The following is a 23,173-nucleotide window of genomic DNA, read 5'->3' as shown; positions in this document are numbered from 1 at the left end:
ACTCAGAGGAGCCTCATAACCCAGACTGTCACGGCCCTTGGCTAAGCCGGAAGGATGGAGGGGACTCAGTGAAGCAGAGGATGGATTTTGGGAGGCAGGAAGAATTTGTATCTCTTTTTTTAATCACCAAGAGCACTTCTCTGCTCACCTCCTCGGCCTCAGGAGGCCAGGTCCTATGGACTGTACTCATGAGGCCCCGTGGCCCCTCTGTCATCCAAATCCTTCACCAATGGGAAACAGCAGAGATGGATGAAAAGGCTGCTGGGAGAGAAGCGAGAGTGTTCACTCTGTGCCAGCAACACAGAGCTTGCCTAGGAAAAGCTGCTACTGTCACTGGCCCCTCCCATTTCAGCATCCTAGGAGTATACTCTCACCAGGCATTTCTTTTATGTCTCCTGGCCTGGGACAGCAGTGGCTCCCAATCACAAGCGCCTTCCCAGCATTTGCTGATGTCCCAACTGCTCACTTTTCTGAAAATAATGTCTCATTAAATTATTTTTAGCCAAGTTTTAAGTGTGACTTTTGTTTCTTGACTGGGGCTCAAGCCAAGGAGAGGGCAAATGGTAGGACACGAGGCTTGCATGGGCAGGGGAGAGACTGGATCAGAAGATGCCAGCTTTAAACCAGCCACTGAGCAAAATGTCCTCATTTCAGCCACTGACAGAATTCTGCCTAAAAATAAGCAAGCATGGATGCAGGCAGAGTTGATGCAGCAGAGCCAAACTCTGGTAAGAGAGGGTAAGCAAGTCCTCAGTAGTTCCTGCCTCACAAATATATCTGTCAGATATATTGGGCCAGAAGGCTAAAGATGATGCTCCAATGTTATAAAGAGTAATGGGTGACTGTTCAGGCAACAAACTATCTCTGTCTTTTTTTTTTTTTTTTTTTTTTTGCTTTGGAAGCTGCTAACCTGCGCTTACTGTTTACTCAGGTAATTAATTTTATTCTTTCTCAAGTCTCTGATGGGGTTGAAGACCAAATAGGTTAGTTTCACAATTAAGCTTAGTTGTTTACAGGTTAAGATGCTTTTAGGTCTAGATAGATGAGTTTAGATGATAGAGATGAGATATGATAGATATTTATTTACATTCAGAACTTTAGACTCACCAAGATAGGAAAATGTTTTCTTCAAGATTGCCAAATACAATTAGGCAAAACACTATGACTGTAACATTAATATAATGCCGGATTGTTTCATGGTTCTTCTTGTTCTATGTAGTTTATTTTATATATGTATACTAATATAAATCTATACATTAAAATTTTTAAATATTAATTTAAAAAAGAGGCCAGGTTTACCTTTTATCCTATGATTTCAACAGCCCAGACCTCACAATCAAGGCAGCACCTGGTAGAGGAGAGGCCCGAGCTGTGTGACCTTGGTGAGACACTTCATTTGCCTGACCTGCTTCCTCATTTTCGGAAGGAGATTAGCCCGGCAAGGTTAATGGGAGGCGAGGCAACCATGGGCAGAAAGAAGCCTCACCTCCACTCATGGCTGGAGCACTGTGCCTGGAGACCCTCCGTCCTCAGTGCGGCTGACCGTGACAGCCCCTCCCGCCTCAGAATGTCTGCTGGGTGTGAGTCCTAATCCAGCATTAATTCTCCATCACGCCTATCTTGTATATGTATCTGCATGTTGACTTCTTATGATTCTCTAGCTAAATTTTACAAGAGAATATCTATTTCCAAGAGGATAGCACCTTCCCTGCGCCACCGGGGTCTCCTGAGGGCAGACTTGGTAAACGAGCAAAGGTGAGTTTTTGACTGTCATAACACTTAAGCTTAGTCCTTTATATTCATCTGACGGCTCTGGCCCAATTGGAATACTAATCTAAAACCAGAGCATGGAAAAAATTCTTTCTGTCTTTTATTTAGTCATTCTGATAGGTAACTATTGGTTGATATTTTAGATCTGTTTCACTAACTTAACTCATTTAGAAAAGAGAAATCTGGGCTGGGTATATGTTTTCTTAATATAATTAAGAAAATTATTATAAAATTATGGAGTTCTTAATATAAATTGAGCAACATTTACGAGCCAAGGCGGCGGTGCTCACCTTAAATCCCAGCACTCAGGGGCCTAGGGGAAGACTGAGTTGAAGACCAGCCTCCAACATAGCACAAGAGAACGGAAGGAGTAGCCACACGTGTGCGCCAATAGAGGGCTAGGCGAGACTGTGAAGAGGAAAAGGAAGACGGTACTTTGCCAAAGTTGTTTTCCTCATCACTGGTTTTGTTTTGTTTGGTTTGGTTTTTGGCCCTCTGTCCTCTGTAGCATAGGACCTTTCCATTGAGTAAAAATTTCCTTAAAGAGAAATGGGTGTATTTTAAAATAAACAGAATCAGGACCTCCGTTAGCATAGCACCTGACAATTTTCTCATATTTGCTCATTTATACACAAAGCTCAGGGAACTGAGGTGACTCCTGAATATAAAGATCGACCCTCACAAGCCAACGTAGAGGCACAAGGTGCAGAGAAGTCCCCTGGTTCGCTTTGCCCATGTAACTGCCGGTGCAAGTGCCACTCACATCACCCTAGATGCAGCTTGGTTTTCATGATTCTCCTGGATAAGAAAACGAGAACCCTCAGACTCCTGATTGGCTCTGCAAAAGCACAATGGTTACTAAGCGTTAGTGAGCTGTCAGCTATCTCACCTGCTCCCAGGCTGAAGGCACTAAAGGAAGGTTGGCCCTAACGCTGCAGTCACCCTGGACTGCGGCAACAAACCATCCCAAGGCGAAACAATTATCTGCACTGGAAATGCCACACCCAGGAGCAGATCATCTTCAAGGCCAGGTGTGTCCCCTCACGCAATGACACTAATTTTAAATTATCAGTTTCTCAGACCATTTCGCAGAGCTGAGCCAAGTGGCACACAGTTGGACCCAGACTCCTTAGTTGCGCCTTCCTTTTGCTGCCAGCTCGGTTCTGCTATTTCAGCCTCAAGCCCATAAAAAAAGCCTTGGAGATGAAGTCAAGGGTGCTGCAGCCCTTCATTTGATCCTGTTTCCACCATCATTTCTTTCACCGTCACTTCTCTGTAGCTGTCCTTTGGGGATGGAGGCCAGTGTAGCATGTTGGAGCTCTGAGAGGTAGGTCTGCTGCCCTAAATTGCTGGTTACAGCGTGGCAAGGAGTTACGGAGCTGGTTCTGTCTTGAGGGCGGCCTTAGCTAGAGGCGACATAGATGCTCAGATGTGGGTTAGAATTTAAAAGAAGGGGGTTGGGGAAGGAGGAGGTGAAGGTTGGCAGTTTCTATAGCAGCGAAAAGCTTAAACTCGTGCGTTACCCAACACGTCATGAGAGGATCTGAAGTGGAAAATGTAACGTCACAGAGTGGATGGAAAAGGACTTACTTCACAAAGATGGCCGGTTTCACAGAAAGACACGAAGAGGTCCCAGGACGTCCTCCATCCTGATTACTTTGAAAACTGAACAGTGAGCTCAGGGTTACTTCCTATTTAATTGTGGTTTTTACCCTTAATAAAGCACCTGTGTTCATTTGTTCCCAGATTTCCTTCCAGGCTTGTTTACTGAGCCTGCGCATGACTGAGACCACCAGATTTCACAGTGGCCGGAGAGGACCAACTCCAGAAAGCTGTTCTATTCCCTCCTTCTCTCTCTCTCTCTCTCTCTCTCTCTCTCTCTCTCTCTCTCTCTCTCTCTCTCACACACACACACACACACACACACACACACACACACACACGCACATGCACATGAGCACACGCTTACACAAACATCATACACACAATAATAAATAATGTAAAAATACTGTCACACTCAGTCCCATAGCATAGGTGGCTCACACTCGAGGGACACCTGGGTGATGTGTGTGGCTCCATCCTGCCCTCTTTTCAGGAACCCTGACACTCAGGAACAGCGAATAACTAACTGCAAAAGGCTTACTGGCTTTTACTTCCATGCGGAATGTTGAAAGCAAAACTATAGCAGGGATGTCTGTAGACTACCCCCAAGAGGCATTGCCCGCAGAGGAACTCACTGGTGGGCTGCTGATGGATGACTTGGCCGCCCTGTAGTGTGGTGGAGCTTGGAGGCTGTGTTTAATAACTTTTTCTAGCAGAGAATTGTTTGTAGTGATGCTGAAGGGTTTTCATCCCTGGTCTCTTAAAATGTTGAACTTCTTAGTGTCTGTTTCTCCACACTCACAGCGGCAGCCCCGAGGATGAATACATGTCTCCTGCTGGGAAATGTCAGTGAGTGTCTGAAACTGCAGTAAAGTCTTTAGAGCCATCCTCCTGTGCTCAGGATTTGGGTGAAGGGTCTGATCAGGAAGAAAGGAAGGAAGGAAGGAAGGAAGGAAGGAAGGAAGGGAGGGAGGGAGGGAGGGAGGGAGGAAGGGAGAGAGAGGGGAGAGAGAGAAGAGAGAGAGAGAGAGAGAGAGAGAGAGAGAGAGAGAGAGAGAGAGAGAGAGCGCCTTTAAGAAGCAGGCGTATGACATAGCAAGATTACGAGCCCAGGATTCCATAACAAAATGCTACAGGCTGTGGTATAAGCAATGATGCTATGTCTTCTTGCTGTTCTGAAGGATAGAAATCCAAGACCAAGAGCTGTCTGGTTGGTTTTGGTGAGAACTCAACCTAGTGAGAGCATGGCCAGCTTCTTTTTTCTGTGTCCTCATATAGAGTCTTCTTGTGTCCGTGGTGACGGGGCCCCAGTGCCTCTTACTCTTTTTTATGAGGATGCTAGTCTTCTTAGATTATGTTCTCTCATGACATCATCTAATATTAATTATCTCCCCAAATGTCCTGTCTCTAAATAATGGTCACGTAGAGTTAGAGGACTTTTGGACAGGCAAGATTCAGTTTTTAAAAGTCACTATTGAACTTTCAATGAATAAATAATTGTGTATAAACCAGATAATAATTCCTCTAACAAGGATCATTTCTGTAATAGTAATTTATTCAAATTCCCTCCCTTATGTGTCAACTCAGGTACTTGTAGTAATTTTCCTTAGATTTTCTATGTAGGAACAGTATATCTATATAACGTAAATAATTTATTTCTCTCTATATACCTGTGTGTATAAACATATCTAAATATGTAATATAGATACAAAGAAAGATACATTTTATATTTAAATCTGTATATCTATGAAACATCTTCATACATAGTGTTTATTATATTTGTATATCTGCATATAGTGTAAAATTCTATGCACATATTGATAAATAAAATTATAAAATATGATTATAAAATGATATTTGAAGTTGCTTCTATCATTTATACATTTATACTAGTGTGTCAAGGTTGGTGCAGGAGTCACCCAAGACAAGCTATCCAACCTTGGTCCTTCTCTCTCTGGACTCATCATCCCTGATTCCCCTCCTCTCCTCCCCTCTCCTCCCCTCTCCTCTCTCTCCCCTCCCCTCCCCTTCTCCTTCTTTTCCCTCCCCTCCCTCTCCCCCTATCTCCTCCCTCCCCTCCCCCTTCACTTGCTCTCACCTGGTTGACTAACCAGCCTCCCTCTGGCTTCCCACAGAGTCTGGTAGGTGCTGACTCCCCCCTCAGCCTAATCTAAGATGCTGTGGGGAGGAGGACAAAGCAGAAAGGTGACAAAGCACAAACCTAAGTGTCTGCTATTGCCTTTCTCTGTCCCTGGCCTGCCAGGAAGCAGCCTGCCCAGCTGAGTCAACCCCCATAGGCTCTCTGTGAGCTATTTCACAGGATTGCTAGGGTGACATTCTGGAGGTGCCCCCACCGTATGCTTTTGCACCCCCAGAGTCTGCATCAAATGGGAAGGCATGCCGAAGAATATCAAAATCTTAGCCCTAGGAAGCCCTGAGTAGTGTGTTTGTTGAAGATTGTGTGTTCTGGTTGTGCTTGTTAGAGGTGGCATTTTTCTCTGAGAATTGTGTTTGTGTATGTGTGTGTGTGTGTGTGTGAGAGAGAGAGAGAGAGAGAGAGAGAGAGAGAGAGAGAGAGAGTCCACACATGTGTGTGCAAGCATGTGCGTGTGTGTGGAAGCTCTGACTTACATTCTGAGAAATGTAAGGAAAGGTGACTCTTCAGGCCTGTGTGTGGCCCTTCCTTTGTTGTCTGGAGACACAGTGGTGAGTGTGCGCCCTTCGCGTGTGTTTTCTTGGCTTTACTGTCATCTTGAGCCTTGTTTTGGAGGGCAGAAGAATGCTTAGGTCATGTTTAGTTTTTATAGCCTCATTTAGTGAAAATGGATCCTTTGGGCCCCGTCTATGCCCATTGCCTAAATTTAAAGTTCCTTTTCTTGCAGGTGGCTTAATTTATATTTGTTGATGGCGCAATGAATGCAAATAACCGCATGGGTGACCTTTAGGAGGCTGCGAGAGCCAAGCCAGCTATGTGAATGACTTGAATTCAGAAAAGCTTTTTGCCATATTTTTAGCATTTCTACAAATACTCTTTTCTCGAGAAAAGGGTGTTTTTTGGAAGTGTATAGAAAGCTCATCCATGGTGAGCAGTCAGATATTTCAACACTGAACAGAAGTTAGAGACACGAGTGGATCATGCAAAGGGCTTGTGGGTTGAGTCCATTTTCTCGCTTGCCTTCATATTGCTGGCAGGTGCACACCTATGCCTCAAATGAGAACATTACTGAAGCAAGTAGAAAATTATAGAGGACAGAAATAAATCACTTTTCGTGATCTCAGATCTTTGTCTTCAAAATTACCTGCAACTGCAGTTAGTGATGAAGTCAGGTTCGAGACTACTTAGCACAGAGCGGCCATCTTTGGGTTTCCTTGGATTGTTCACTTGATATTGGTTCATTGGAATAAGCTGTCACTATGCAGTACAGAATGACTTCCAGCTCAAGTCCTCCCACCGCAGTCTAAGCATTCCGGCTCTCTACCCATTTCAGATCATTTCATTCCTCCAGAAATAAAAAAATGTGTCTGTTGAAAATATAGTCACAATGGCTATGGAGCTCACAGAGTGATTAAAGCACTTGCCTCATCAGCAAAAGGAACAGAGTTCAGACTCTGTTGACTATAGTGGCTTGCCTACAACTCCAGCCTAGGAAAGCATCAACAAGCAATCCTGGGGCAAGTAGACTAGCTAGTGAGACTAGCTGTATTGATGAGCTCAGGGTTGGGTTGAGAGACAGTGCCTCAAAGAATATGGGGGAAGGCAATGGAGAAAGATACTTGTCATCAGCTTCAGGCCTCCACAAACAAGTGTACATATGCACACACACAGGGACAATGAGCACACACATGCAAGCACATCAGACAAAAGCACACAAGAAGATAAAGAGAAAAAAATTCTAATAAGTGAAAGAGATTCTTTGTATAAAAGCACAATAGAAGTTACCCAACCCTCAAGTCTCCACTCAATTTTATCAATAAGGCTCACCTCATTAATCTACATATTGGAACTATTAAGACTTCTCTCAAATATTAATATATCATTTAAAATCAGCTTGAGAAATAAGATTTTCCTCTATACTGTCAGGAGGAAAAAAACAAACTGAGGATGATGCAGACACTTCAGTCCTGGACAGTGTTGTCAGAGCTGTTGTAGCCTTTCTTCCCTGCTCCCCACGGTGAGAGGCACGTCCTCAGACCCAATCATAGCAAGAGCCCCGCTCTCTAGGGTCCTGCATGAACACTGGGGGTTTTTCATTTCTGCCACTGCGTCTTGGAGACCAACCTTCCAATGGGTTTCACTGTGCCTGATTCTCTTTGAGTGTTCCATCGTTACTCTAGGCTCAAGAGCCAGGGCCTTCAGGCCATTTTGGCAGACTAGAGCTTTAAAATATGGCCTTTAAGGTTTGCCCTAGGTGGACTTCAGATGAACTGGCTTGGACAATCTCTGTGCACCCAGACACCCGCCAGAGTGCTTCTCTGTGCATCTCTGAGTGTGGCCACTCATAACTTTCTTGATTTGCAAAGTGATTCAAGGAATTTCACTATGATTCTCTATATTCTATAACATAACATTTCAATATTTTTAATTTCAAAAAACCTCATAGTATCCTAGACTTCTTAGAAGACAGAATAACGCCTTTATTAGAAAATTGTTAGAAATAATGGAAATGTTAGAGCTTTTTCTGGTTTATTAGAGCAGTGCATTTACTAAAAGGATTTTGCCATGATTTGGTGTTGATATAAACTATGGACTTTTAAATTGTCCAAGGTTAATAAAAATAAATAAGCTTCCTCCTCCTCCTCTTCCTCTTCTTCCTTTTCTTCTTCCTCCTCTTTTTTCTCTTTCTCCTCTTCCTCTTCTTCCTTGTCCTCTTCCTCCTTGTCTTCTTCTTCCTTCTCCTCCTCCTCTTCCTCTTCTTCCTTCTCTTTGTCCTCTTCTTCCTTCTTCTCCTCCTCTTCCTCTTCTTCCTGCTTCTCTTCCTTCTCATCCTCTTCTTCTTTCTCTTCCTTCTCTTCCTCCTTTTCTTCCTCCTCCTCCTCTTCCTCATTCTCCCCCTTCTTGGAGAATCCATCCATCATAGGAGCATAACTGGTTGGAAACATTCAGAAGTATGATGGGAACGGTGGCAGGAGGAGGAGGAGGAAGCATCTACTATAGAAGAAACAAAAATAAAATTTCATATAACTATAAGAAACAGTTATGAAACAGAGGTCATAAACTACTGCTCAAATTGTACCTATAATAAGCATTGAATTTGGTTGGAGCTACTAAAATTTCTGTTCTGCACAGTAAAGCAAGAAAAGGGAAAAAAAACATATAATATTCAGATCAGGGGAAGCCATCACATATAGTTTGCATGTAACAGGAAAGTCAAAAGGAATCTAGAAGACATCTTTAAAGATGCAAAGTCAGCCTAGCAGTGTTGCATGACAGAATTAACAAACAAAGTGCAAAGCTCCTTAAGGTAGCAAGGAGCATGTAGAAAATAACAATAGTTACAGTTAAATATACACTGGAATATTCAAGTGCATGTTTAAGAAAACATATGTATGCCACTTTTTCTAAAACCCTATAAAAAAAAAGTCCTGCTGAGATAAATAAAAGAAATTCTAAGTAAATGCAGACATGCACTCTGTCCAGGTTTGGGATGGTAAAGAGGTTAGCTCTTCCCTAATTGATCTGTAAGTTAAACATATTCCTGTTACAACAGGCTTCACTATAGCCGTAGACAATTTATTTCTAAATTAACAGAAACAAGTAGAAGAGCAAAACTAATGTTAAAGTTACAAATAACTGTGGAAGCATCACACCTACCGCGTTTTGGACTTTTGTAGCCCTGTAGTCATGTGTTACAATCGCCGTCCTGCAGCACTAACACAGGGAAAGGCACTTACTTGGTGTGCAGAGACTGTAGAAGTGGAATGATACCCACGGAGACAACTGATTCTTCCCAAAGCTCTAAAGCCAGTTCAAGGAAAGAAACAGCATTTTGGCAAAAACAAACAAACAAACAAACAAGATATCCAAAAACTTAAATCTTCGATACTATGCCTTATGTAGACATTAGCTTCAAGGAAACCACAGATACAAATGTAAAATGCAGAATATAAAAGTTCTGGAAGGAAAAAGTAAGAGAAACTCTTGGTCATCTGTGGCTAGACAGAGTCTGTCTTCAGGGTCTGAAGCCACAGGTGGGAGAATTGTTTCCCAGCAGCACCCCCTGCCCTGCGCACAGTGTGGCCTCAGCAGCACACACTGCCCTGCACACAGTGTGGCTGCAAGTGACTAGACTAATGAGTGCAAACATGCTGGATATGTATTGTTTCTGGAATAGCTCAAAAAAGATTGGCTCCGTGTGTGGCTATGTGGCCGTTTCAACCTTTAGGTGTGTTCAAGATTTTCAATTACTTGATAAGGTTTTGATGGTTAATTCAGTTGAAAAGCAGAGAAGTCTCTCTCTCTCTTAAAGTGAATAAATTTAGAAACCCTTTTTGTACATTTGAAAGTATTTGATTAAGTCTTCAAAAAGGGATAAATATTTCTGAAACACCCCTACTAAGTGAGGATCAAATCTACCTATATAAAAATAGTGTAGCCAGGCCAGTTGTGGAGGCACAAACTTTTAGTTCCAGCACTCAGGAGGCAGGTGGATCTCTGTGAGTTAAAGGTCAGGTTGGTTTACAAAGTAAGTCTCGGGTCAGATATGACTACATAGTGGTATTCTGTCTCAAAAAATTAATTAAAAAATTAAAATAATATAAGTGTATAATCTACTCTTAAAAGGCCAAGAAAAACATGAAATGCTTGCTTGGAATTGTATATACTGTATATATTGAGCATCGATTTTTAGTAATTTAAATGAACTTCGAAGGACAAAAAATTCAATTGACTAGAAAAGCCAAGAGGCTGTACAACCCAGAGCCAAACTAAACACACTCATGATGCTGAAACGAGCCACTGGGAAAGAATCAATAACTTCCCTTGAAAAATGAGAACTGGAAAAATATTCTTCAGATTCTCTCTGTAAAATGTAGTCTTGTCTTTTTAGTGGGAAAATGTATTCATATTCAGTGAATATACCTGTGTGGTGATCGAGGTATCATGGTGAATGTCTGTAATCCCAGCATGCAGGATGCTGAGGCAAGGCCAGTTTGGGCTCACTGTAAGGCCTAGTGCCAAAAGCAAATGAGGAGGAGGAGGAGAAGGAAGAGGAGGAGGAGGTGACTGAATATATGAAATATTAGAAGACTTTCTACTTCTAGATCAAAACAAGGCAAAGATGATAACAGAGGGGTGGGGAGCTTGGTTCTACCAGATAGAAGGGGAGCTGGGGAGCCAGAGTGATGGACCACAGGGTTTCCTACACAGACAAACACAAGAGGAGTCAGGAAGGCAGAACTTCAGTAAGCAACACTGACAGCTTGTGACTCTTTTCCCAAGCAGTGACAAGCAAACGATCCAGACAGAAATAAATACCCAATTTGGATGTTCTAATAATATACAGTAGCTTTGGAATTAGACAGTGCTGGTTCAAGCCTTTGCCTCTCCCGCCTTGCCTGATCGCAGTTCTCTCCTGTTTGACTGGCAATAATAACCCCTGCTTTGCCCATGTCACCGAATTTTTATGAAGATCAAAGAGATAATAAATGTGAATTCTGAAAATTGTAGATCAGTATATACATAAGGTGTCATTAGCATATTTAACAGATGCAAATGAGTGTGTGTTAATTCAATTTGAATACAACTTTTCATGAGAAAGACAAGATGACATTTTATAAAACAGTAGGCCTATTTGTTCTTGGAATTCCATCTTCTCGGTCAAGCCAAAAAACATGTTGTTGCTGTGTGTGTGTGTGTGTGTGTGTGTGTGTGTGTGTGTGTTTAAATTCTGCTTAAATGTATTTTTTCTCCTGTCTTCTCATTCACCCACAAGCCTCTGCTCTAAAGTATTTAAAATTCCAAGATAAGAAATAACTCCTATATTAAAATTTATAACCTCCCCAAGATCTCACCCCCAAAGTAAGTGTGAGTTACAGGGTTACATGCAGAGAGCGAGGAAATATCTATATTAATATGTAAATATGAGCTGTAGGCAAGGTTAGCTTTTATAAGTCTGATTTTAAATTTTAAAAAATCATTATATGTTCATAAAAAGTTGCAAAATACCATCAAGGCTCCATCGCCTATTGTCCCTGGTAGCATCCTTATTACATCATCAGATCCAAGAAATTGTTGGATGTGGTGGCTTGCGGCTGTAGCCCAGTGGCTCAGACACCATGCATGTTCCTTGTGTCTGCATGTACATGTTGAGGCCAGAGGTCAGCCTCAGTGTCTTTCCTCTGGTGCTTTCTGCTATGTTTGAGTTTTAAGACAGTGTCTCTCAGGCCTGGCACTCACCAAGTGTGTTACCTGGCCAGCCTAGGGCACTCTCTGGTCTCTACCCACATGGCCTCAAGATTAGGAGCCAGCGCCTTTACACACAGGTGTTTGCTTGGGTTCCAGACAAATCATACTGTGGTCTTCATAGCTGTGCACCAAGGTCTTTACCAGACTCCACTCAAGAGGTTTTCACAAATAAGAAAGAATAGCTAAAGCGTGTTCTCTATTTGAGTTGGTCACACTCAACAGAATCATAATGAGATCATTATCAATCTACCTATAATGGGCCCAACATCCAGAGACTGTTCATCCTGTGGGGCTGAACCACTCCTGGCTAGAGGCGCTGTTGTGATCCTAGGGAAGTATGGGATCCATTCGAATGCCCAGAGCCCAGCATTGGGAAGAAAATTCAGACCCTCCTTGGTAGACATGATAGAACGTCCGTGTTCCAAGGAATGCTTTCTGTTCTTGACAAATGAGAAGGTGATTTCCCTAGAATCTCAGCCAGGCTTCTGGCAGGAGCTTGGTCCAATCATGTCCAGGAAAGCAAGCAGTAGCCACATATAGACAATGCGGAAGCACATTGCATATCCTGGGACAATAATAACAGGAGCTTGAGTGTATATGTAGATTATTCTCTTGCATGTACCAAATCACTTCTTCGCTCCAAACGCAATCCCAGAAATTCATGCTTTTAAAAAATTCTTTCTCAGAGAGAGGGGGGTGGGGTGGGGTGAGGTGGGGTGGGGTGGGGGGTGGGCAGGACTCCTTTATGACTTTGATGCAGTCTCTGTGATCTTTACTTTTGACCTTGTTTATGTTTTCCAGAAGGCGAGTGTGGCACCGCAGAGGCAGTCAATAATATAATCCAATCATCAATAAGCTACAAACTCCTTGTTTATTAATACACGATTAAAATGTATATGATAAAAAGATATTGACTGCAGCTAACTGTATGGATGACAGCCACAATTAAGGCACAGGTTCTTGATCACCTTGTGTGCCGGGCACTCCCCGCCAGGGGATGTCGATTATCTCTGTAAAGTCACAACAGCTGCAGCCTTTGGGTTTTCAAAGCTTATCTTACAAATGTGAAGGCACGCATGTGTGTGTGTGTGTGTGTGTGTGTTACAGAGGTCAGAGGACAACTTGCTGGAGTCAGTTCTCTCCACTATGTGGATTCTAGGGAACTAAAACTCTTGCTGTGAGGCTTACTTTAAAATTAAAGTCTATTATTGAGATTTTTGCTAGGTTTCATTTTATTTTTGTCAGTTTTATTTCAGACATGGGTTTACTTCTCATTTATTTATATATATTTTAAAGATGGGATTGCTATGCAGCTCCAGCAGGCCGAGGACCCTCAAGTCTCCTGCCTCAGATTTCTCTGTGCTAGGATCACAATGAGTCTCCCCATGACCAGGCTTCCATTCGCTTCTGAAGCCTTAAAAAACTGACGGTTATCTGAACAAACATCACGGCTGTGTCTTCATACTAGGTTTTAATGGTACACAAAAAGGAAGAAGATAAAATCTTGCCAGTGAAGAATCATGTTGACCAGTGAATAGGATTCTCCAAACTGAATTGTCTTCATCACTGTTCTATTGCTATTAAGAGACACTATGACCACAGCAACTCTTACAACAGAAAGTGTTGAATTGGGGCTGGTTTACAGCTTCGTTTAGTTCACTGTCACCATGAGGTGGGGGAGGGACAGGGCATGGTGGCCCACAGGCAGGCATGGAGCTGCAGAAACACCCGAGAGTTCTGCAGTAGGATCCGTAGGCAGCACCATGCCCAGATTTAATAAATGTTTTGTTAAAAAGAAAACAAAACAGTGGTGCCATTAAATTGAATGTGGGCCTTGGGAATGTTTGCAAGTGCTCTGCCACTGAGCTACACCTCAGAGTTTGAATTTGACCTTAGTACTCTCTCTGACGGTTTCTTCATAGAATCCAAGCTTTTGATCTTCCCTGAAAGTCACTGGGTAGCGCTGGCTGGTCTCAGCTTTGGGTGACTTTCTGCCTCTACCTGGATGCTGGGCTTACAGGGCACCACGCCAGTCTTACCTCCTTCACTTTTGAAGGGTAACTTTAGGCTGCTGTTTTGTGTTGTTTTCTCAGTGAATCGCTCACTCTTTTACTGATGCTGTGTTTTCTGACCTGAAATTAAATTTAACGTTTCTCTTTGGCTCCTGAGTTTGAAAGAATGATCCCCTATTGTCCTTGTATGCAATTTTTTTCTCATCTTTAATTTTCCTGTTTGGATGTAACGTGCCTAGGCATGGGTGGGGCACTTACCCTGCTTGAGTTTCCTGAATCTGGAAGAATATTTAGCTGTTATTGCATCTAGCTCTTCCTCCTTTTTCCACGTGTCCCCAGTGTGTGTGTGTGTGTGTGTGTGTGTGTGTGTGTGTGTGTGTGTGCACGCACGCGCACGCACTGCCCTTTCACAGTTGTCTCTTGGTCTGCCCTCCTTTTTTCCAGTCATTTCCACTTTGCTTTCAGTTTCAGAAAGCACTGTCAAGACTATCAAGCTATCCTCAAGCTTGGACTGTCTTTCCTCAGCTGAGCGCAGCGCCCACGCAGCCAGCAAAGGCAACTACTCTCTTCCAACTGTGACGTTCCCATGCCTGTCTCTGCCTGCGCGAGTCATGTGTTCTGGCGTGCTGTCTTCTTCTACCTCTGAAGTCTTCAGCACATTAATCTCCTTTCTTAAATATTCCCATTGTGGGGCTGGAGTTGTAGCTTAGGTAAAGTATTTGCCCAGCTTGCACGAGGTCCTGGGTTCAACACTCAACATTGAAAACACAAACACCAAGCAACCGGCAGGCACATCACTCCTGGCCTGGCCCTCCCTTCCCAGCACCTTGACAGACCTGACATTGTTTCTGACACGTATTCACTTTCTTCGCACTTTTTGTGATATGCCTTGTGGCATTGTTTTTTTTTTAATTCAAAGACACACATGACACATTGCATAAAAGACACCAAAGAAGTGGGGCTTTTAGCAGTAACTGGTCATCCCACAGGTGTCTAAAGTTATGAACTAGGTATCAGCCCTTGGCAGGGCGTGAGTCCTGGCCTTGTGCTCCTCAGGCCTGACCGTGGGTGAGGGAGCTGGGTGCCTCCCTTCCCCGCTGATGGGGGGCTGGAGGGAGTTGAGCTGGTCCAGAAGTTTTAATACAAACAGTAATGAGACTCTGACAAAATAGCTTCTCCTCACAGTAGGACTTCCTAAGAAAAACCCAGAAGGCCGTGGACTGCAGAGTGATTTCCTTTCCTTCTACTTCTCAGAAGCATAGTTCCTGCCAGGTCACTGTGTGAGCCTGGCAGAGTTCCAGACAGTTAGTGGGTTCCTGTGAGGTCTGGCCACCCTGAGCTGGCAGCATTTCTCAATTGCACTTCAGGGTTTCTGATGGGACACCTGTTCTCTTTTTATCTCAAAGACAAAGGAGACTAAAGAGACGGCTAAATTGGTAAAATGCTTGCTACGTCAGCATAAGGACCCTAGGCTGGATCATCAGAACCCATGCAGAAGCCAGATGCAATTGCATATGTTTGTAACCCCAACATTCCTGCAACGACATGGGAGGTGAAGACAGGAGGGTCCCAAGAGCTTTTGGCCAACTAGCCTAGTTTATGTCATAGGGAACAGAGAGAGACCCTACCTCATACAAGGCAGATGGTGAGGAGTAACGTCTGAGCTTTCACTTTTAACTTTTACAAGCACACTGTGGCAAAAGTGCACTCCCTCTCTCTCTCTCTCTCTCTCTCTCTCTCTCTCTCTCTCTCTCTCCCTCTCTCTCTCTCTCCTTCCCTCTGCCCCTCCCTCTCAGATACACAGAGGCGCACACACATAGGAGGGAGGGAAGGAAGGGGGGAGAAACCAAGGCAAGGTTTCTTATAGGAAACAGTTTTAGCTATACCAAAGCCAAGCATTCTTGCTCATGTTTTAACTTTCCCAGCATGCCCGGTGGGGTATGCTTTGCTTCTTACCTCAGCTCACTAGTAAATCTTGCTACCGAGAGTCCATTTGGGTTGCAGACCAGTGCTCACTCTGTGTTAGACTTTAGTTTCAGTCCATGGTTACTTGGCCTTGTCAGGGTAGGCCTGACTCAGGCAAGGGACATGATGGAGCAAAGTTGCTCACCTGTCAGAAGTTAGAAAGCAAAAATTAAAGAAAAGAAAGAACATACAAGATGCTCCCTTCAAACCATGCCTCTCGTGATCCAACTCTGCAGCAGGCCCTGCCTCTTAATGACCAATTCGTCTACAGGCTTATCAATAGATTCATCCATTGATAAGGTCTACATTCTAAGTCCCAGTCACCTTCCCGTTTATGCCACCAGCTGGGGACAAAGTCTTTCAAGCATGAGACTTTAGGAAGGACATGTCAGAGTGAACACATGATACCCTCTAGTCCATACTTAATGCTACAAGCGACATATGCAGTTTGAATTCTACACAGTTTTCTGTGGCTGTGTGGATGTCCCTTCACACTTGGCTGACCCTTATGTTTCCTCTGGCACACAAATGTCCAGGGCTGGACTTAATTTGGCGATGCCATGAATGGCTTTAGAGTAGACATAATTGACCACAAGATCAGATCTGAGCTATGTTATAATTTACAGCTAACCCAGCCTCAGCAACACGGCCTTCTAATTATTATTTAAATAACTAATAACAATAATGACATTGACATAATTACTATTATATAATGTCAAGCAACTTATTTTGTTTCTGTCCATATGATAGTCATGTTTTACATATGTGTGCAGGGTACCCTAAACATGCCTCTTTGTGTATGCTTTGCACTTGTGTGTGGATACCAGAGGCCGATGCATGGTGTCCCCTTCTATCACTCTCCACCTGATTCCTTGAGATGGTCTCTCACTAAACCTGAAGCTCACTAATTTGGCAAGACTGATTATCCAACACGCCACAGTGGTCCTCAGTCCTGGGGTTACAGGAATGCTGCTGTGCCCATTTGTCTTGTATGATTGCAGGGGTTGAACTTATTTCTCTATGCTTTGCCTAGTGGAGTAGCTCCCCAATCCACCCCTAGTAAATATATATATTTAAGAAAGTGCTTTTTTGGGGGGGGGGGGGAGGGGACAGAGTTTCTCTGTGCAGCTTGGCTGTCTTGAACTCACTCTGTAGACCAGACTGACTTCGATCTCACAGAGATGCATCTGCTTGTGCCTCCCGGAGTGCTGGGATTACGGCGTGCGCCACCACACCTGGCAGTGAGATCATACCTTAACTGCACACAGGAGGCAGAAGGAGAGGATTGAGGTGGGCTGGAGCCTTCCCTCCCCAGCAACGTACTTCCTCAAATGTGGTCATGTCTCCTAAAGGTCCCATTGCTCCCCCAACAGTGCCACCATCCCAAGACCAAGTGTTCAGACACCTGAGCCTCTGAGGGACATTTCCCCTTCAAATCATAGCCTCCTGCTCCTGTATATGTTTCATTCCTTTTTTTTTTTTTTTACATTTTTAAAAAATATGTTTCATTTCTAAGTTGAAGGGCTGTTGTTGTTTTCCCAAATAACTTTTGCTTGATAAGGAGTCAAACTAGCTAGTATTCAGTTATGTACTGAAGATCTTTGCAAATTTCAGGGTAGGTCAAATCAGTGAACTGGCAGTATTTGTAAACATCTGGAAATGAGACATAAAAATAGATTATCATTTAGACGCATGCATATTTATGTGTCCCTGTGCGTGAGAGTTTGTGTAGTGTTGCACGCAACTGGTACTTCTGTGTAGCCTAGAAAAGAGCGACGTCAGCACGTCAGTCATTACAGTTGGCTCCTTTCTCCTGCTAAGGAGCTTTCTTGAAACTGGAAGCACAATAATGACAACAAAACATATTTATAAAGGAAAAAAGTGAACGGTGGGGGAGGGGGAGGGAGCTGTAACTGTCTTCACTGGTCAACGCAGTTGCTGAAAGGAACGCTCCTGTCTGTGAGGCTTCTGCTTCGTTTGCCATGCCCTTATGCTTTGGCCGGACAGTCTGAGCATGCTTCAGATTGTTCTGGTAATTCCATCAAGTGCTGGTTTTGAGGAAAAATGAAAGAGGATTTTAAAAGTGTCGTCATGTTGACATTCCCGTATTGGGTGTCTGTGTGTGTTTAGTTGCCCAAAATCCAACCGTTGCTCTTTGTTCTTAGTTTCTTTCTTTGTATCTAGTTTTCTTTCTTTCTTTCTTTCTTTCTTTCTTTCTTTCTTTCTTTCTTCTTTCCTTCCTTCCTTCCTTCCTTCCTTCCTTTCTTTCCTTTTAAAGAAAGAGCAGTTGTAATAGCTGATCCCTGTATCCCAGCCCTTGAAGAAGTAGAAGCAGGAGAATCAGAAGTTCAAGGCTACCCTCCACATAGATCAAGTTTGGGGCTAGCCTGGGCTACATGGGACTCTGCCTTCAAAATTAAGAAAGAAAGGAAGGAAGGAAGACAAGTAACCCTAATGACTGGAAAGCATTAGACAAATTAAGAGCCTAGTTTGTTCTGGTTTTAGTTTTAAAGCTTGGGTCTTGTGGTGAGGGAGAAGGGTGTAAAATACCGCTCGGGTGGGTGAGGAGCAGATCACCTCCTGGAAACTGGACCACGGCCCCAGCACTTGCTTCATAGTGTTTGAAGAAGCAGCCATCTTCTAGAACTCTAATGTTACTTCCCAGCAAGGTCCAGGCTATCGAGCTGCATTGTCTTACCTGTACCAAACAGGAGGTGCACTGTGACTCGGAGAAGAGTTTAGGCCAGGAACTGTTCCTCTGGAGCATCGTTCAGTCATTAGGGCCCCTTGTATTTCCTACTTTAAAATTTAATTTTATGATTTTGAAGGCATAGTCTCACGTAGCCCAGGCTAGACTCAATGTAAGGGAGACATTGTGATATGTTTTCTGAATTCAGACTTGCACTGTCAGGCCTCTTGCTCTAGATAACTCTTTCATGATATTTTATACACTCTTAACCCATTATCTCAGTTTAGAAAAATAACCAGGGAGGTAAGTTACTTCAAATCTTCGAAAACCAAACATCTTCCAAAGAAACAAGTTATTATGACCAATGAAGTTCAGTGGGGCCTCTTTGAGGGTCCAGGTAAGCCACTCCCCTACTTCCCTTCTGTCGGACAGTGGGAACAGGATAATGCTCAGAGCAACCGGTGCTCCTGCAGCTGCTAATGCATATGCATGTGTCATGCAAATGTCCCCAGCAGAAACACATTCTTTAAACCTGCAACTGTTCAGCAATAAAAAGGGAGAAAAAAAAAACTTTCCAAATCAAACTGCTGACTCTTTTTTTTTTTTAATCCTTATCAAAACACGCAGCATACATTTTACCAGGCCGCGTAAATCAAAAGAGAAAGCAGCTGCAGTTAACCAAAGCTTGTTTCCCCTGGATATCAGGTGTGTGCTGCAGTTCCACAGATCAATTGGTGAACTGAAGTTAGCTACTGGAATCTCCAGAAACTCCAAAGTAAAGCTGTTGGGGCCGTATTTGCGATCACTTTCCGATTGCCTTACCTTTGTAAAGGGACATTGTACTTTACTTAACTGGCTGAGTTTTAGCCAAGTCTAAAGATGAGCTTCCCTTACCCCTTTATCTGAATATCAAAAGACCTGGCTGAGCAAACAGGAACACTGCGGTCTAGAAGGGTCCTCTTTGGTTATCTTTTATATGCTTTTTCTTTTCTTTTCTTTTCTTTCTTTTTTCAGATTAGTGCTGAGTGGGAGGTGGAGGAAAGGTGAGAAAGGGGTAGGAAGGGAGGGACACACACACACACAGAGAGGGGGGGGGTTTGGGGGAGCGACCTTGTCTTACCAAATTCTCTAAAGCACCGACCTAGTTAGAGCACACAGCTGTGAATTTATCGTGACATTGTCTTTCATCACAGTGGTTCTGAGCGCGGACTGGAAAGTTCTGTGTTGGGGAATGAAAAATGTCAAACAAGAACCTTCCACTCTTACCTGGAGGAGCCGGTAAAGAGCAGCTGGGGAGTGATTCACTACGACATCTTTATGGCTGGGAGAAGGAATAGCACTCTGACATTTTTTATGGGCTTGTATGCGGAAGCTAAGCATTGAGAAGAGCAAGGCAGTTGGGATTAGACTCGGAAGGAGAAAATGAGTTCGTATCTGGGGATTAACCCGCATTTGTGCTCTACAGGGAAGCGGACTAGACGCTCACTCGGAAGGCAGCTCTCCGGGGAAGCCATCAATCCTGAATGAGATTACTTAGGGTGAAATTGCATATCTCCAGGTGGCATAGTCTGAACTGCGCGACGGGTTTCCTTCCCCCTCCCACCCGGGTTAGACTGGCCTTAGCCCGCCGAACAGAATGCCCCTAGTGGAGACTACCCTCTGGGGAAGGCTTAGCGTACCCTAGACAGCCGCTAGATTCTTTGCCCTCGCTGGGCAGGAGCGTGCTGCCAGCAGGGGGTCCCCCCGCCCCTACCCCACCCAGACTTTTTTCCGGATCGAGAACCGTGGAGTTTGGGGAGTTAACCCCAGGGATCCCAGGGCGAAGGCAAGGAGGTTGGAAAGAAGTGGGCCAGAACTTCAAAAGGGCAACAGATCTGCCCTTTCTCTCCTTCCAACCGGATTCTCGCTAGTCTTCCCCACTAGAAACAAAAGTCCATTCAAAGAGCCCAGAGGCCTGATTCCCAGGTCTAGATCAGGTTGAATAGAAACTGGCTTTGGCCGGTCTCTGCTCCTACTCTGCATCTTCCTTAGTCAAGTCTCGGGAAAAGATGTAAGAAGCCGGCCCAAGCGCCCGACGATTTGCTCTTTTTTCTTTGTTGTTCTTCTAGAGGTGAAGCGAGAATAACCCTTCGCAGAAAGAGAGCGAGCAGTTGCGATTTGCACCCCTAGTGCCCCTGGACGCAGGCAATTCCTCGCACGCATCTGGCGGCTCGGGCCCAGGCGCTTCCAGGCGCCTTAATATCCATAATTCGAGGGGGAGGCTGGGCCGCTGCTTCTTTGCCAGGTCAATGTGTTAATTAAAAGTTGGTCCGAGTTGGTCAGCACGCAGTCCCAGATGTGCATAACAGCATGCAATTAACACATAAAGAAAATCTTTTTGAAGATACCGGAATTGAACACACCCTCCCCCCTTAAAGAAACTACACCCTACGCCTACCCCTGAACGTGAGCTAGAGCAGGCAAATACTGAAAAAGTCATTAAAAGACGTAATTAAATGTGGGGCCGCCATTCTTGAAGGGGTCGGGCTAGGAAAAAAAAATCCTTAAATCTATATATTTCAAAAAATAAATAGCAAATTGATTTTTTTTTCCCTTCTACAGAACAGGCAGGCACGGAGACCGGCTTCACTCGGTTCCCACCCCATGTATATTAAACAGCCGGCGAGTGGCGGCCGCGTTGCTCGGTGACCCAGCGAGCGCAGGGAGTCCCCGGCCACCGCTCCGGCCCGCACGCTGCCGCTGCCGCAGCCGCCGGCAATTGCAGAGGGGCCTCTTGCAGCCAGATTGCTTCCCAGACCCAGGGATAATTACCGCAGCTCACTCGCCTAGCGTTCTTCAGAGCTTCAAAGAGTGTAGGGAAGTGTGGATAGGGTGCGGGTTGGGGAGTGGGGCGACATTCATTTCAGATAAATGCATTTATATGAAAAGTAAAGGTGTGTGTGTGTGTGTGTGTGTGTGTGTGTGTGTGTGTGTGTGTGTGTGTGTGTGTGTGTAGATACTTAATATTATCATAGACCCGTAGGAGGAGCAGACAGGCTGGCACTGGCCGGAGGCTGCACCTGCGTTCAGCCGTTACATTTCTGCCTCCTTCAGTCTTTTCATTGGCCCTCAGGAGCCACTTGACTTTTGGCTTTGGTTCCGCTTGATTCATTGAATGTGACTGGGTGGGAAGAGCCCACCTCGGAACCTACGCTGCCCATTCAAGATTATTGACCTCAATGTCTCTCCAAGTTGTTAGCTTCCCGCTCTCCTGCCTGCGGTGACACACTCTTTCCCATGGCACCCCGAACCACTTGATCCAACTTCTCCACTTCACTCTCTTGTGGAGGAAGCCAGGCCAGGACTTGGTGTCCAACTCTGCACGTTTAACCCATATACTACACCCACCCCTTCCTCCAAATGGGCCTGGGAACAACAATTTCAACCAATTAATTCTGAGTGCCTACGTAAAGGATGTGCCTCATGGACAGCGCCTAGAAACTTGCGAATTGGAGGGTTATGGATAGAGCAAGACAGAAAGGAGTCAACACATCCTTTGGAAAGGACCGATCTACTGGTTGTGAGCTTGAAGGCAGTAGAAGCCATTATTTAAGCCTGCACATCCTCGCTGTTAACTAGTGTCCGACACTTCCCTCCCCCCCCCACCCCGTCACCTTTTTTCCTTTTGTAGGATGCAGAAGGTGAATAATGAAACCATTTTGCTAATAGTTTATGAGCCATGAGATTGGAAATGTATATGGGTAGACCGAAGCACCAGACTAAAATCATCCGAGACACGCGAGGCTTGGCAGAGAGAAAAACCCTCCCAATCTCCTTTTCCCAGCCTGGAGCAGAAAGCCTGACGCTTCTCCCTCTCTGCTCCATCCGAGGGCAGCAGATTGGCCCATCCTCCCTCCAGCTCCTCACTCTCTGTCTCCCCGAGGGGCTGGAGCGAGAAGGAGATGAATTGGGGTGATGGCAAGATAGCACGGCCGGGAGATAATCGTTATCAGCAGGATTTTTCTTCCAGTGATGGCATCTACAGAGATCTATCACGCCAGGCAGCCTTCCCCAAGGCGGATAACAATAGATGGGAGCCAGGCCTTGGGGACAGCCAGAGGGACGCTGTCTGTATGTCCGACAGGTTCATCAACCTAAGTCCAGAACACCCACCTGACCTCCAAACTCTTCTTGCCAGTCTTCCCAGCCTTCCTCTTTGCAGCCTCCCCAATTCCAAAACCCGGGGTACTAAAGTTGGATGCGGGGGGGACACTTTGTGGGTATGGTGGGGCCAGGAAAGGGTGAAAGGTGCTTCTATGGCTTGAGCTTAACAAGGGGCCCCCTGAGCCTAGAAATATCCTCCCAGTGTGCTGGTAACCTAAGCCCACAGCAGTAGCCGCGGAAAGACCGCCCTGCTGGTGGTAGGGCGTCCCAAAGAGCAAAGGCGAGCTGGGAGGAGGACGGTGAGGGTGCTGGCGAGGGCGGGCTCCGCTGGAGGCTGAGGGCTCCAGCCTCAGCTCCCAACCTGTTCAGCGATTGCAGCAGCGGAGAGGCCAAGACAGGTGCGTAGCGTTGGGCATACAAGTCAGGCAGGGGGGTCCCGCGTTTCCAGGCCTCTGTCCCTCCCTGTTTGGGGACACCTTTCATATCTCTCTGAACCCGGGCAAGAGGACAAAGGACACCCAAGGCTCACTCCCGGGCCCAAGGAGGAAAGTTGAGGCAGCTGCGTGGCCAAAGTTTAAGAGTTTGAGT

Source organism: Acomys minous, assembly GCF_964271855.1.
Source record: "Acomys minous genome assembly, chromosome: 1".
Taxonomy (NCBI): Eukaryota; Metazoa; Chordata; class Mammalia; order Rodentia; family Muridae; genus Acomys; species Acomys minous.
Note: the sequence above shows the minus strand (reverse complement) of the source record.